Genomic DNA, 15,381 nt, shown 5'->3' with positions numbered 1-15,381 from the left:
GTGGTGCGTTCAATATCAACTGATCGTGCAAAGCAGTTGCTGCAGTCGAGTTACATGAATAAGAAATGTTTGAGTCATTTATTTTCGTTAATTGCATAATCTTGCCGATGAATCTATTGACGTATACTTTTGCCTTTACATATTAGAGTGTCATATGCTTGTTTAGAATTAAAATTGCTTAACACCAAGTGTTCGAGTGCTTCTTTCCCAGTCCATGCAAAACTGGCTTATTCATAAGAACTGTAACCTGCGATGAGATATGAATTTGGAGACCTAACATAACATAAACACACTAAGATAATCAGTAAATGTTTAATCAAAGATAATCGTTTATCCCGATTGATACAACTCTGGATAACGAAGCTAAGCCTAATTACCATAATTGCACACATTAACATAATCGCAAGCATTCGCATAAATTACTACGATTATTTACGTGATTATCATAATTTATGCATATAATTACATACATTAAAATAATTCATGCGAATTACGCATTTTTCGCAATTTTATTAATTTTTATAATTTTATCAAAATTTCATAATCCTACATATACAACATGTCCACTCGAGGTATGCATATGCCACCTCGAATCGATGAACAAATGCTCCCAGTACCTTCCTTTAACCACAAACTTCTCTCCTCGTCACTGCTCCGATCCCCCGGGTGAATGAATTCCCATGGCCTGGATTGCGGCTGTTGCATGCGATTCGGACCATTGTCCTAGCGCTTCTCCACATGGCTCCAATGCTCTGCTGCTAAGGCTTGGAGTGGCCACTACTGCTGGGCCTGGTGTGTTTTGCGCCAATTCCCCTCTGATGATAGCTATCGGTGTCGGCCCCACCAAAGTTTATTCTAATCCCTCTGGAGGTTCCCCTTCTCCGTCTCTTTGTACTTCTGGCTCTATCAGTGGTGATTTCGAAGCCTCCGATGGGCTCGCCAGCCCGGTGAGAGTGGATCCCGCCGGTCGTGATGCCGCGCTCTCACCCATCAGCAGCGCTGGCTCCTCCGTCCCCTGTGCCAATGTCTCCAGCGCTCCATCATCAGCGGCGACCATATCGGCCATTGCTGTTGCCCGCGGCATCCACTCCATGGGGTTTCCCACTCGAACTGAAGAAGCCGCCGCAGATGCCGAGGGTGCCGTCCACAGGCTAGAAGAACATCTTGTCTTCCCACAACTGTTGCAGGAGTAGCGTTACCGCCTCCGTGAGTTGATTGACTCGGTCCGCCCAGGGCCTCCTTTTCTTTGCGGGGTCGAGGGCTCTCTGACGAGTCGCTCCTCACCTTTCACTGTCTTCTCACAGTCTGGGGGGCCATCCCGACCCCGTTTGTATACCGTGCTGTCTCTGGATCACGGCCGTCCGGGGTGCTGGATGTAGAGGCGCGTTCTTCTCCCTCTTCGCTGGGGTTTTGGTCCGGGTCCTTTTGATTACCGCGTCGAAGCTTCCTCGCAATCCCACTGCTGCCACCAGTTGTAATGAGTCCGCCAGATTAAGATTGAGATGACACACTCTTATTATTTTCCATGCGAGCTCACGCCGCACGCATCCACTCCACTCAGAATCCCTCCAGGAAGCGCCCCGCCTCATCCAGTGACGTCCCCTCTCTCTCCCTGGGTGTTCTCTCTCTCTTGCCACACCTTCTCTTTCCTTTCCCCCATGACGTCATCTTAACTCTAACCTGGAATCCCGTGAGTATTTCTACTACCGGTTCACGTAAGTATTAGCACTGCACGTACATATTTCAGATGCAAAGTTCATGATCCTCATTACTATTAACTGATTTTTTTAATATTGCTTCTCTAGAGAAGATCCAGCACATGCTTGTACAAGTTTTTTTCTTAACGGTGAACCTCAGTGCCAACTTAGCAAAGGGTGTCTCTAGTAGTCCTGTTCTGAAACACGAACCAACTGTAATATTTCTAACTTTGCCTAATCCTCTGTGATCGTCTCTATTTTTATTATGATCCCTCTGTGATGATGTCGTGCGTGTTTTACTGCCCTTTATTTTGTATTTTGCAGGAGGGGCGCGAGCTTTTCTCTCAAAACACCTCCACAAATCCCATGCCCACTAGGGGATGAGCCCATGGACTACACACGGTTATGGTGTAGTCCATTGGCTAAAGTTATGACACTGTCAAGTTATACTAGTACAGTGGAACCTCGGTATACATCATTAATTCGTTCCAGAAGGTAGGACCTATACCGAAAATGACGTATACCAAACGAATTTCCCCATAATAAATAAAGGGAAAGGAAATAATCCATTCCAGAGGAAAATAAATGATATTTTATATGACATATTATACATTAATGGGGTTGTATAAAATAATTTAGACACTAATTACTAAAATACATACAGAAGCCACGTGACCGCGCTGCTGCCAGCTGCGCTGGTCACGTGGCGTGCTTCAACCCCGCACGTCGCGCGCGCCTCGACCCGGGGCTCCACCCTCCATGGGGGCAGCCCCCCACGCCCCCGCCCCCCTCCCCCACGCCCCCCGCCCCTCTCCCCCACGCCCCCCGCCCCTCTCCCCCACGCCCCCCGCCCCTCTCCCCCACGCCACCCCACCCCTCTCGTTTTGTACCAGTCGTGAACGGGGCGTACTGTACGCGGTGACTCATCCCGACCCATACAAGTTCTAGCAAGTGCATCGTATCCCAAGCAAGACGTCGTATCCCAAGACATTTTTTCTCGAAAAAACACGACGTATACCAAATTTGACATGTTCCAAAGCGGTCGTATACCGAGGTTCCACTGTAATAGGTTTGGCCTCATGAACTACAGGTATTGGGAGGGAACCCCCTACCGGAGCTGCTAAGAATAAGAGATTCACTTCTGCTTATTAAACTTTTAGTTAATTTAGTAAATGGATTCTTAAAATATATTTAAATTTTCATGCTCAGTATCTGCTGCTGCTGTGCCCTGTACATTTATTTGAGATCCTTGATGAAAAGCGCTATATAAATGTAATTATTAATATTATTATGGTGTAGTCCATGGGCTTAAGTTATGATACCCTCAAGTGGCACTCATGAACTACAGTAATTTGGAGAGAATCCGTACTGGAGCTGCTAAGAATAAGAGAGTTGAGTAAAATGCATTTGGAATTATTATATACTAGTGGGGAAGTACCCGACATTACCCGGGTCTTAAAAATATTTAAAAAAGTACTCTTAAAAATCTCACAGCAGTGCGTACTGTGGTGGTACCTGCTATGATTACAGCAGTGCATACTATGGTGGTACCTGCTATGATTACAGCAGTGCATACTGTGGTGATACCTGCTTTCACTGCAGTAGTGCATACTGTGGTGGTACCTGCTATGATTACAGCAGTGCATGCCGACTGCGGTGGTACCTGCTATGAATACAGCAGTGCATACTGACTGTGGTAGTACCTGCTATGATTACAGCAGTGCATATCGACTGTGGTGGTACCTGCTATCACTACAGTAGTACATGCTGACTCTATAACAGTATTTATCGACTGTATAGCACAAAGTACTCACCTGACAGAGTGGCGTGGTGAGGCCTAGTCCCGTGCAGAGCCTCCGGCCTCATCTAGATTGACCAGCCGGCCGAGGTGGCACCTTGGCAGGCTGGGGCTGGGCTGCTACCCCCCCCCCTTCCCCGCAGCCACGATCTCCCCGGACGCTCTGCAGTAATATCTAGAGCCTAAAGTGGTAACATCTAGCGATTGTATAGTAGTGTAGTACCGTCGAACACAGGTCGACACCCGGGGTTGAGGCACACTGATGTTTATTATAACTTCACACTCGGCACAGGGCAACGTATACTGGAGGGGGTAGCGGCCCCCTCACCCGGATAACTGGGGACACACCCTGGCTATCCCTAACCTACCCCCGAGTCCTCCACTAACGGGCTAGGGGAGGCTATCTGGCCCGACACTGGCGAGTCGGGCTACGGTGCCTGGAGTCCCAGAGTGCTGACTCTGGTTCACAGGACCACGCCACTGGCTCTGACCTGCGCGGCCCTTACAAGGGCGGCGTTCCAGGGGAGACCAGGACTCTCACTAGGCAGGTCTTCAGTCTTCAGGAGTCACCACCACATTCTGCCCCGAGCCCTCCGGCTCATCCCCTTATATCTCGAACCCCTCCCCCCCGCTGGGGTACCATCTGCGGACGTCGGTGCGAGCACCCTCCCGTGTGCTCACTAAGCCCCGCCCACTGTGCTAGTTTCTCATAGGATCCCATACATATCACCCCTACACATCTCACCTCCGTAAGACCCCTACATCACCCCCCCTGTACAGCTCGCAGCCGTCCCGGCTGCAACATTGACAATAAAAGTTAAACCCCTCTCCATCCCCCAGCGTGTGCCTCATTTTTTTTTTAACAATAACGCAACGAGAAGAACAACAGGAAGGAAAAATAACCCGACGAACCCGACGAACCCGACGAACCCGACGAACCCCGCCCGAATAAATACGAAATCCGTAATACGAGCGTATATACACGTGTTTCTTAACCTGGAATCCCCCCCAGCACACCCAGAACACACACACACACACAGCACGCCCAACAATCGTACAATGCAACGTGCCGGGAACACAGCACGGACGCCCCACACCGTGAGCACAACATGCGAATGAACATCGAAAAAGAGAAACCAAAAGAAATACCCCCATCAAAAATATTTTTTTTCTAATTTCCTCACAAGAGTTTTCGCATTTTTGCGCGCGTCCTCGCCGCAGGCCCGTCACACGGGACAGGCCCGACCGGCAGGTCGTCGGCCGGCAGGTGTTCATCACCGAGAGAGTCTGTTGCTGACGTCGCAAGACCCTCAGCATTTCCTGTGGGGGTCGTCGAGCGTGAGCCCGTCACTCCCGGTGCACCTGTGGGTGGTACAGCCGGCAGCACGTTAGGCGAGAGAACCCGAGACGACCTCCCTGAGTCGGACGCCCCCCCACATGTTTGGCCACGCGCGTGTGTAGTGGGACCTCGCACCGCAACGAAGGGTTTTAGCCTGGAGGGGTGTACAAACCACCGGCGCCTCCCCCATTGAATGCGCACGCACTGAGGTCTCAGGACCTCAACCACCTCGACGGGACCCCGCCATGGTCGCAGCAGTTTAGAGGAGGACGCGAGCGGTACCTGGGGACAGTGCAACCATGCCCTGTCCCCCGGCTTCCACTGTAGCACATGCGCGCGAGCCATCCTGAGGCGCTCATTAGCCCTCTGCCGCCTGTCAGAATTTTGCATGGCAGCATCCCGCGCTTCCGTTAATCTTTCCAGGTTGAATTTAACATGTTCGGCCAATTGAGTTTTTCCCTGAGGCGCTGGGATCTGCAGCTGGGCATGAACAGGTGGCTCCGGTTCGCGGCCATACATAAGGAAAAAGGGGGAAAATCCCGTCGCAGCATGGGGGGCCAACCGGTATGCTGACAGGACCCCCTGGATTTTCAAATCCCAATCTGTCTGTGAGTCAGAAACGTGCTGCGACAACATCGACGTGATGGTACGATGCAACCGCTCGACCATCCCGTCGGTTTGTGGGTGATATGGGGAGGTGCGAATCTTTTTAGTGCCAAGGATCTCACAGACCTGTTTGAGCAATTTGCTTGAAAATTTTTTACCCTGGTCGGTCAGCAGCCGCTCGGGAGCACCTTTGTCAAGGACATAGCCCTGGACAAAGGCCTCCACGATGGCTGCCGCCGACTGGTTGGCCAGGGGCCAGGCCATAGGCCAGCGCGTGAAATATTCAACACCGGTTAGCAAATACCTATTTCCCCTGGGGGTGGCGGGGAACGGTCCTAGAATGTCCAGCGCGACGAGTTCGTTTACCCGGGAAACCCTGATAGATTGCAGGGGCGGGTTCGACTCCTTCGCTGGTGGTTTGCGCTGCGCACACTTAGGGCACGATCCTAATAGATCCCCGACATCCCTCATCATGCCCGGCCAAAAGAAGTCAAGTTGGAGCAAAGCCAGGGTCTTTTGGGTACCCAGGTGGAGGAGGCGCTCGTGAGCGGCCCACACCACCTTACCCCGTAACCCCGAAGGGACCACTAGCCGGTGTCTACGGGATTTCCCGTCCCAATGCATTAACAACCCACCGAGCATTTCCCATGCGTCGGCATCACCCCTCCCCCGCCCCTGGTCCCTGACGCGGCGGCGCAACGCAAGGAGGGAAGTATCTTCCATTTGCAACCGACCCCATTCCGTAGCAGGCAACCCCAACAGGGAATCAGAACCCTGTTGTGCGATGGAATTTGTCATTGGTGCTACGTCGTCAGTAGCCGCCAAGACTGGGACAGCCAATTCAGCAGGATGCCTGCACCGACCCGACCCCAGGAGGCATGCGCATTCGGGGGTGGTCGGCATGCGTGACAGGGCGTCCGCGTTGGTGTGGCGAACGCCCTTACGGTACGTGGTCTGAAAATCAAAATCCTGGAGAACCTCCAGCCATCGAGACAATTGACCCGATGGTTGTTGGACTCGCAGGGCGTACTGTAGCGCCGCATGGTCTGTACGGACGGTGAAACACTGTCCGTACAGATATGGCCGGTACTGCTGGATGAAGTAGACAATTGCCAGCAGTTCCCGACGCGTCACACAATATCGTTGCTCCGCTGGAGACAACACTCGGCTTCCGTACGCGACCACCCGTTCCACGCCATCAACCACCTGGGATAGCACGCCCCCAATACCTGTGTTGCTCGCGTCGGTATCGAGCACAAAGGGCTTCGAAAAATCGGGATAAACCAGGGGAGGGGCATTAACCAGAGCGTCCCGAAGTGAGCGGAACGCAGCCTCCTCCTCCTGTCCCCAATGGAAGCGGACCCCCTTTGACGTCAAAGCGTGCAGGGGCTTAGCAATGGTGGCAAAGTCCGCGACAAAGCGTCGGTAGTATGACGCAAAACCGACAAAGCTCTTGACCTCTCCCACCGAGGTGGGAGTCGGCCAGGAGCTGACACACTGCGTTTTGGCGGGATCGGTAGCAATACCCGAGCGCCCTACGATGTGCCCCAAATAACGTACCGATTCGCGCAACAAATGACACTTTTGTGGTTTAAATTTCAAATTAGCAGCCCGCATTTTGAGGAAAACGGCCCGTAACCTCTGGAGATGCTCATCAAATGTTCTGCTAAAGACGATAACGTCGTCCAAATAGATTAAACACGAATCCCACTGCAATCCAGCTAAAACCAATTCCATCAATCGCTGGAAAGTCGCCGGCGCCGAGTGTAATCCCATCGGCAACCGGTTAAATTGGAAGAGACCATGTGGCGTACGGAATGCGGTTTTAGGCTTAGATTCATCGTCCAGAGGAAGCTGCCAGAATCCCGAAAGCAAATCCAATGTGGAGAAGAATCGCGCCCCCGCCAAGGCGTCGAGCGATTCATCAATACGGGGAAGCGGGTATGCGTCAGCAAGGGAAATTTTGTTGAGGCGGCGAAAGTCGACGCAAAACCGCAACGATCCATCCTGTTTCTTTACCAGAACGATCGGTGCTCCCCACGGGCTGGTAGAGGGAGAAATGATATCGGCGGCTAACATGTCATCAACAGCCGATTTGACATGTTCCTTCTCGGCGGGACTCAGCCGGAAGGGATTTTGGCGTATGGGCGCGCTGTCACCAGTATCAATATGGTGACGCAGCAAATGGGTGCAGCCCAGATCGAATTTGTTTTGACTAAACACATCGGCAAATTCGCGCAATAGAGTCCTAAGTTTTTGACGCTCTACATCCGACAGGTCCGTCGATCCCGCACAAAGCGCCTCAAGCCACCCTTCATCGGTGTCCGAATGTGGAGTCGGCAGAGTGGCAGCGTGTACGTGATTTGCAACAGACTCCTCACAGGGCACCGGCGTTGCGTGAGCAAGCACGGTCCCTTGGGGAATGACCACGGCCTGCGACCCCACATTGAGGACCGCGATGAAGGGGTCCCCGTCCCCCCTTACAATGGTCTGAGCGGGCACCAAATGCGGCCCGCTAACCCCAGCCCTAGATGGCCCCAGCAGGACACCCTGGTCCCCAACACCCTTAGCGAAGGGCCTACGAAGCTTAAGGGGCACCAACATTTGTGCCCCCGGCGGCACTCGAACCGTTTGAACTACCAGCGCGGGTACCGCCGCGAACGCCGAGCGATCCGTAGTAGGGGAAGGCAAAAACGCCATCCGTCGTCCCGACGGGAGTTCAATGCAACCCTGATTAATCATAATCCGAATCGGCATTTTGCCCAAGAAATCCGTCCCCAGCAGGCACGGAACCGCCAGCGAGGAGGAAACAAAAATAGGGCCGGACAATTTAATATCTCCGATCGAAATTTGCGCGCGAATCTGACCCATGATACCCAGTGAGCCCCCGTTAGCAGCGTAGAATGGGACATCAACCGGTAGCAAGGGACGACTTTGGACAGGGAGAATGTTGTATATTAGTTCCGAAATGATGGTCGCCGACGCACCTGTATCGACGAGGATACGCACTTCGACCCCGTCGATATACCCTACTACGGCCGACGACCCCGACGGCGCAGCCAGAACGCGATGGGCCAACACGGACCACTGTGCGGGTTCGAATTGGGTCCCCATAGTGGTTCGTGTTGGCCCCGCGGTATGCAATGTTGGCCCCCCGTTCGTTGCAGTGTGTACATGTGTAACGGGTGTGTGCTTCGGCCAAACATGTGGGGTGCCGCGACTTGCCGGGTCATGTCGGTGGAGCTTGGGCGGAGGAGGAGGAGGAGGCCCGTCGTCCCGGCGAGGCGTCGTCCCCCGCTGTCGAGGGGAGCGGCACCCCAAGGCGACGTGGCCCCGGACGCCGCAATAATAGCAGCGCGGGAGCGTAGGCGGTGAAGACAGGCGGTCGGAGCGGACCGACCCATCCCGGTCCGCCCGTGCTCCCATCCGCTGCTGCTGTCGGAAGTCGGCGGCGTAGACCTCCTCCGTCGGTGGGGTGACGGCAGCCACCGTACGCCTGGCCGCTGCTCTGCTGGCCTTCCTTCGCTGCGACAGGAGGTTAGCGTGGAGGAGCCGCGCCGCTTGGAGGGAATCCATCTCAGCGTCCTCCTGCGCAACGATAGCGACATCCAGGTCGTCCGCCAGCAGAAGGATCTTCTCGGAGACCATGGCATCCACGCCTTGGTCATCCATGCGAGGGAAGGCCGTCTTGGCCAGCGCCAGAAGGCTCGTACGGTAGGCGAGGGGCGACTCCTTCGCACCCCGCTGGCGATTGTAGAATCGCTGCCGACACTCCGCCGAAGGCCCGTAGACCCCAGCCAGCAATTGCAGCGCCGTCTGAAGAGTAGAGCGCTTGTCCCTCGATGCGGACGTAAGAGCGGCGAGGGCGTCGCCATCAAGGAGCGCTGGTAGCGCGCAAAGGGCTTCGTCATCTGACCACCCCGCCATTTCTTGATGCGCGAGGAAGCGCCGCTGAAATCCCCCCCAGTCGCCCTCCTCAGCCACGAACTCCTTCAGCGGGGGCAGCCTTTGGTGTAGCGCAGCGGCCGCCGTGGAGGCCCGCACTTTGCTGTCCCTGCAACTCGGCTGAGCGTCAGCACGAACGGCAGATGTAATCGCCTGTCGCGCAGATAGTGACGCTCCGTCCGAAGGTGGTGACGTGGCAGCCCCGGTAGAGCCGACGTGGGACCCCAGATTGAGGTTGGCCACGCCCTCGGCAGCTGCTGCGGCGATGGCGGGATTTTCAAAAGTGGCGTCGGTAGAAATGGCGGGAAGGCGCAACGGCCGTTGGCCGTCCTCACCCCGCGGTGGTCCCGCAGCCCCCAGCCGAGTAATGGTCTCGAGTGTGGCGGCAGCGGCGTATAGCAGCTCTGCCAACCTCGCGTGCGCCAGCCGAAGTCCGTCGGGCAGCGACTCCCCTTCCTCCCGGTGCCCCGGTAAGGATGCATTCTGTACCGGCTGCTCGTTGCCCCCATCAGCCGTCTCTGGTGCCGCCATTTCCGCGGTGTCCTCCGCCTCTTGCACCCCGGACCGAGCCGTTCGGCGCGTGTCCATGTTCGTTGTTTACTTCTGACGCCAGATGTAGTACCGTCGAACACAGGTCGACACCCGGGGTTGAGGCACACTGATGTTTATTATAACTTCACACTCGGCACAGGGCAACGTATACTGGAGGGGGTAGCGGCCCCCTCACCCGGATAACTGGGGACACACCCTGGCTATCCCTAACCTACCCCCGAGTCCTCCACTAACGGGCTAGGGGAGGCTATCTGGCCCGACACTGGCGAGTCGGGCTACGGTGCCTGGAGTCCCAGAGTGCTGACTCTGGTTCACAGGACCACGCCACTGGCTCTGACCTGCGCGGCCCTTACAAGGGCGGCGTTCCAGGGGAGACCAGGGCTCTCACTAGGCAGATCTTCAGTCTTCAGGAGTCACCACCACATTCTGCCCCGAGCCCTCCGGCTCATCCCCTTATATCTCGAACCCCTCCCCCCCGCTGGGGTACCATCTGCGGACGTCGGTGCGAGCACCCTCCCGTGTGCTCACTAAGCCCCGCCCACTGTGCTAGTTTCTCATAGGATCCCATACATATCACCCCTACACATCTCACCTCCGTAAGACCCCTACAGTAGTAATAACTGCCCGCATCGGGGTGGGGCGGACATCACACAGTGAAGAATTTACCTGAGCGTTTAGTGTATTTTTATAGCATTTTTAACACGAAAGAAAATGTCCCCCTCACTCTCACCGAAGGCCTGCGACTTGGCATGTGCCCCCCCCCCCCCCCCCACCAAAGGCGCGTGAGTTGGTATGCTCTTGTGCGCGTGATAAATAAATAAATAAAAGGCCTACTGCCTATAGTGCTATCATCTAGCGACTGTATATATGAGTAACTGCACGCATCGGGGTGGGGGGTACATCACACAGTGAAGAATTTACGTCAGCGTTTAGTGTATTTTAATAGAATTTTTTACAAAGAAAATGTCCCCCTCACTCCCACCGAAGGGTTGCGAATTGGCATGGGCCGTTTCCCCCCACCAAAGGCACGTGAGTTGGTACGGTCGTGCAGGCGTCATAAATAAATAAAATGGAAGCGCACAAAAATCGCACAAAATCGCTAATTAAACTAATGAAAAGTTGACGGATGTGAAAAAGGAATATCGCTCGCTCACCGCGGGGCTTACGCATGCTGCCTGGCTATTTTTTTTACGTGAACCCCACCGTTGGAGAGCCAAGCGCGCAACCACGCACAAACCCACACACAAACCCCGCCACAATGTTTTACTTATATATAGATATTTTTCACAAGTCAAAACCATTTTCTTCCCGGAACATCAGAACTATGGAAAAGCCAAGCGTCACTTTGGGGAATTATCGACAAGCGACATAGGTCCTCACGTGACAGCCTTCAAAGGTCGATCCTACCGTAACTCGAGACCACATGATTTATGTGTGCCAGATGCTGTGTCATTGTCTCTGCATCAGTCTAATAAACCATTATTGATAAATGTGTTGAGTTTATATAATTGTTTTTTTTTTGCACAATCGCAAGATGGTACTATCAACTTCACAAACCTTGGTGAAGCGGATTTTCTGTTTAAATCAAAGGTGGCTGCTTGGATTCCAGCATCGTGCCAAAGCAGTGCTTTGTCTTTACTCTGAATTAAATAACCACTACTCTTAGTGAGAGCAATTGTGAACTCGATGAATAGTTCTTTATTGGAAAGCAATTGAGGAATTGGCAAGTGTTGAGGTTGTGCGATCGTGCTCTGATAAGGTGATATCGTCACAGAAGCATTCGGGATCGTCCTTCATTTTTTGGGATATTTATACACGAATCGAAGTGAAGGGAGTTGCAGGAATTGGAGCTAGTGAGTGTTTCAGTGAGTAATTTAGCAGACAGTGCCAATGATAAACACCAATTTGAAAAGGTTGTCAGGATGGAACCCTATTTTCTTCAACATAATTGTGGTAAATAATCGACAAAATACATTATCTTTTATATAATTTCTTAATTAAAAGTCACAAAATCTGGTGAGAAATTCTCAAGACTTTGCCTGCTTGCTTTATGTCAGTAAAAGTCACTCAATCTGCACTTTACCCCACTAGTGTGATGGAATGTTCAAAACATCCAAATTAGCAAAGTACTTTTATTGCCCACTAACCACAATCACCATCCTAAGCATGAATAAAGAAATATGCAGTATATTCACTGCCTTTGCTGGCAATAAATATTTAACAAATGCATATTTTCACACATGTAGTTATTGTTCATGGGATTTTCCATTTTTCTTGCTACTCCGATTAGCACGGTTCGCTACATATGGTGCGAAAAAAACCGATGCACATAAAAACACACTTTGTGGTGAGATTCAGTGGCAAACCACCAATGAAAAAATGTCTTCTGCAAAACAATGCCTACCAGATGAAGGAAGGTTGAGTTTATTCGTGAGAAACTAAGTTATGTGCTTAGGGACTAATATTTTATGACGTTAGAATGAATTGTTTATATATTTAATGATGAATAAGTAATTACATGATAACTTTGTTGCATTTGCGAGATTCATCAAAACCACAAAGCACGTGTGTTCTCAGACCGATCCAGGGGTATCATTACGGCTCGTGCATTAGTGCTCTCAACGGTTTAAAAATGCCTTACCTTTTTGGTAAAATTGGATGTGCAGGATTTGTAAGTCCACTGAACAGTAAATATTTGCTCAACTTCAGAGACATTCGGTGAACACAGAAGTGTTATGTTTTTTCCGGCTTCAATTTCGATATCTTTTCTTAAATGTGTATTAGATGTAGAGCACACATGCAGTTCTATGAGAAATAACATCATTGATTAACAGCGAGTGAAATAAAGCTTAAATTTCTACACGTAACGTATATCAAGCAGTAACTGTATGCACATTCAGAACTTGCTGTGGATGTGGGAAGACAAAATCAAAGCAATTCAATAGTAAACCTGGAATATGAGATGCCAAAAATATCTTACTTACAAAATCAGTGCAATGCATTTTGTCTAACTCAGCATACGTTGTCGTTGCGATGTTCTGATAATATAGGGCACTGATTATTGGGTCCCCCCCCCCCCCCTTTCTAACCGGAATCGGTTTATGATGGACTGTACCTTCGGGCTCCACGTTCAGATGGGTCACTGAACGGATCACATTGTTGGAAAAGAGGCCATCACTCTCGCATACGTAGAGGCCCGTGTCCTCCAGGCGAACGTCATGGATCTTCGCATAGATTCCACTGCCATGGAACTCGTCTGCCAAGGTCACCTTAGTTTTATGTTCCAGCATTTGTCCATTCTCATCCTTGGATTTATCAAAAAGCAAAACCTGCACAACATCATAATTAGAATTCTAAGAATCTTTCACAGGTAAGGCTTGCCACCGTGGCGCCATGGTGGTGAGATGTTAACTACCTCGCCTGGTATACAGCAGGTCGTAGGTTTGATCCCAACCTTGACGCCTGTATATTTGGAGTTTGCATGTTCTCCCCGTGGTCGCGTGGGATTTTCTCTGAGACCTCCAATTTTCCGCTCCACATTTAGAAACATGCGTTTAAAGCATTTGGCTGCTATACATTTCCACATAATAGGCACTTTGTTGAGCTATCATTTTTGGCCAGGTCGCTTCTGAAAAAGAGTTATGAAGCTCATTGGTCCCTTGCTTTGTAAAATAAAAAATAGTTTAGTTTGATTTTTTGTTTAAGTCTCAAAGCACTGCACTTCTTTGGAAAAGAGAAAACATTTGGAAAATATTAATTCCTAAATGAGCACATCAGTCTTTAGGCTTGAAGGCTGTTAGGATGATCATTTTCCAAATTTCAAAAATTGGAGGTCCAATGCTCGACATTAGGTACTACAAAAACATTTCAGCGGCCATTTTGCTATTCAACGTTGACTTTAGAATTGATGTTCTCACTATAATAGTGTAAATGTCAAATGGTTGGACACTGTAAGGGTGGAAAAAGTAGAGCGGATGTCGACCGTGCAAGTTGCAGGATGTGGCGAAGGAATCGTCGATGGTGTGTGGAGGAGTCAAATATCTCAATCTAACCCAAAAAACCTCCTATGGATCTGTTATCAGTGTTGATATTTTTAACACATGTCATTAAGGCAGAGGTCGCAAACGGGTTTTGATTCCTTACCCGTACCCGTACCCGGCCGCACCAGGGTCGCAAATGGGTACCCGTACCCGTACCCGGCCGGGTACGGGTAGCCGGGTATCGGGTAAGGTACGGGTATCGGGTACCCGGTTGCGACCTCTGCATTAAGGTACTCATTTTAAGGCTGGGTCGACCTAAAGGAGGCTCAGGGCTGGATTAAATCGATTTTCATCCATTAGAGTAAAGACTGGCTGAAAATCGAACGTGGGTGACCTGGTTTGTAGGGCATTGCGCTAACCCAGGGATCGGCAACATGCAGCTCTGGAGCTGCACGCGGCTCTTTAAGAACTGCTTCATGACGTTATTCACAAGCATTGTGGCTTTTGAAATTTTGAGAGTTTTTTTACCGAATTCGAAAAAAATGCCTCGTTATTTTGGTTGCTAGCCCCTGCACTAACCATTACATTACCAATCCACATTAATTTAAACGACACACATACACACACACACTTGGTCAGTTTGCTCAATTTAATCACGTACTGTGCATCTTTAAATCCATTGTACAACGCAAGGACATCTCACCTTTGTTTTGTTGATGTCGTTGTCTGGAGTAAAGAAGAGCGTCAAGGTGACTGTCTGGAACGTCGGCGCCGGCATCGGCGACACGCAGTAGATCTGCACGTCCGTCCGTTCCCGTGCTGTAATGGACTCCGTGCTATCCGAGTCCGCTCCTGCGAGACGCAGTCAAGTTGTCTTTCCATCAGCGTTGCTCCCACCAACCGTAATAGGGCATTATCATCCAAAATGTTAGCACAAGAGTTTGTGTTTTGATTTTGTGATTCAATTTTTAAAAATGAAATGTGTTAAGTTGACAATTTAAAGCAACAAGTTTGAAACATTGTAATATGTAAATCGTTGTGTTTTTTGAAGTTAATGAGTGCATCTTTACCAATTAAATATCCCACAATCATCAAAAGAGCACATTTTACCATCCAGGACATTGTAATATAATCTTAACAACGTTTGTTATTTAACACGGGCGAATACTATATTTCATCTGAAGCATTCCCTTGTGCAGACTTTGTAGATGTTCCAATTGATATGGGAGTGGAATAAAATCAAAAGGCGAAAAAGTCCCTTATCCCTCACAAGAACACAGGAAGCGGGTCACATTGTGGGTCCGGAAAAGAAAAAATGTGGTCTCAGCATGGAAAAAGTAAAATAATCTTATTCATGCAAGTTAAGGCACCAACGTGAACTGTGTTTTCGTGACAACAATCCTCTCATCTCGCTCGCCTTGCTTTTTCGAAGTGATAGTTGTCAGTTGCCCTCACAGGGAAGTC

The 15,381-nt window shown here is 50.7% G+C and overlaps 1 long non-coding RNA gene across 1 annotated transcript; it reads right to left on the bottom strand.

Moving 5' to 3' along the window:
• Nucleotides 1–12,580: 12,580 nt before the first annotated feature.
• On the bottom strand, nucleotides 12,581–14,820 carry LOC144724484 (uncharacterized). Its single transcript, XR_013586504.1, has 3 exons — nucleotides 14,621–14,820; nucleotides 13,053–13,266; nucleotides 12,581–12,742 (listed from the first exon to the last, which is right to left on the bottom strand). It is a non-coding gene; the product is annotated as an uncharacterized LOC144724484 (long non-coding RNA).
• Between the last annotated feature and the right edge of the window lie 561 nt (nucleotides 14,821–15,381).

This window comes from Lampetra planeri, chromosome 20 (assembly GCF_965212315.1).
Source record: "Lampetra planeri chromosome 20, kcLamPlan1.2.h2, whole genome shotgun sequence".
In the NCBI taxonomy this organism is placed as follows: Eukaryota; Metazoa; Chordata; class Hyperoartia; order Petromyzontiformes; family Petromyzontidae; genus Lampetra; species Lampetra planeri.
The sequence above is the reverse complement of the archived record's forward strand: the minus strand, read 5'-3'. Positions and strand labels throughout refer to the sequence as shown.